Genomic DNA, 1,886 nt, shown 5'->3' on the forward strand with positions numbered 1-1,886 from the left:
TCTTTTTGATTTCTAATTTCAAAATCTTTTTCAAAAATCACTTTATTTCTTTCCCAACTTTAATTTTCAAAAATCATTCTTTAATTTTTCAAAATTTCTTCAAAATCTTTTAATTTATTTTCGAAAATTCTTCCCCTCTTCTCTCATTCTTCTATTTAAGGTCTAACACTCCTCCACTATCAACAATTCGAACTCTATCTCTCTTGATAAGTTCGAATTCCTCTTCTTCTACCATCTCCTTCTATTCTTCTTTTCCTCTGACGTCTCAAGGAATCTCTATACTGTGACATAGAGGATTCCATATTTTCTTGTTCTCTTCTCTTTCATATGAGCAGGAGCAAAGACAAAAGCATTCTTGTTGAGGCTGACCCTGAACCTGAAAGGACCTTGATGTGAAAGCTAAGAGAAGCTAAAGCACCACTCTCTGTAGAGGACCTAACAAAAATCTTCAAACAAGAAGAAGACATGGCAGCCGAAAACAACAACAATGCCAACAATGCAAGGAAGGTGCTGGGTGACTTTACTGCACCTACTCCCGACTTCTATGGGAGAAGCATCTCTATCCCTGCCATTGGAGCAAACAACTTTGAGCTTAAGCCTCAATTAGTTTCTCTAATGCAACAGAATTGCAAGTTCCATGGACTTCCATTGGAAGATCCTTATCAGTTTTTAGCTAAATTCTTGCAAATCTGTGACACTATCAAGACCAATGGGGTTGACCCTGAGGTCTACAGACTTATGCTACTCCCTTTTGCTATAAGAGACAGAGCTAGGATATGGTTGGACTCACAACCCAAAGAAAGCCTGAACTCTTGGGAAAAGCTAGTCAATGCCTTCTTAGGAAAGTTCTTTCCACCTCAAAAATTGAGTAAGCTTAGAGTGGAAGTCCAAACCTTCAGACAGAAGGAAGGCGAATCCCTCTATGAAGCTTGGGAAAGATACAAACAATTGATTAGAAAGTGTCCTTCTGACATGCTTTCTGAATGGAGCATCATAGGTATCTTCTATGATGGTCTGTCTGAACTGTCTAAGATGTCATTAGACAGCTCTGCTGGAGGATCTCTTCATCTGAAGAAGACGCCTGCAGAAGCTCAAGAACTCATTAAAATGGTTGCAAGTAACCAATTCATGTACACTTCTGAAAGGAATCCTGTGAACAATGGGACAAATCAGAAGAAAGGAGTTCTTGAGATTGATACTCTGAATGCCATATTGGCTCAAGAACAAAATATTGACTCAGCAAGTCAATATGATTTCTCAAAGTTTGTCTAGAATGCAAGATGCACCAGGCAGTATTAAGGACGCTTCATCTGAAGAAGAAGCTTATGATCCTGAGAACCCATCAATGGAAGAGGTAAATTACATGGGAGAACCCTATGGAAACACCTATAATCCTTCATGGAGAAATCATTCAAATCTCTCATGGAAGGATCAACTGAGACCTCAACAAGGTTTCAACAACAATAATGGTGGAAGAAACAGGTTTAGCAATGGCAAGCCTTTTCCATCATCTTTTCAGCAACAGACAAAGAATTCTAAGCAGAGCCACTCTGACTTAGCAACCATGGTCTCTGATCTAATCAAAACCACTCAAAGTTTTATGACTGAAACAAGGTCCTCCATTAGAAACTTGGAGGCACAAGTGGGTCAGTTGAGTAAGGGAGTTACTGAACTCCCTCCTAGTACTCTTCTAAGCAATACAGAAGAGAATCCAAAGCCAAATTTGGAGAGGAGGGAGAGGCAGTGATTGCCACTGAGGAAGATTTCAATGGACGTCCACTGGCCTCCAATGAGTTCCCTAATGAGGAACCATGGGAATCTGAGGCTCACACTGAGACCATAGAGATCCCATTGGATTTACTTCTGCCATTCATGAGCTCTGATGA

The sequence above is a fragment of the Arachis duranensis genome, chromosome 9 (genome assembly GCF_000817695.3).
Source record: "Arachis duranensis cultivar V14167 chromosome 9, aradu.V14167.gnm2.J7QH, whole genome shotgun sequence".
Lineage (NCBI taxonomy): Eukaryota > Viridiplantae > Streptophyta > Magnoliopsida > Fabales > Fabaceae > Arachis > Arachis duranensis.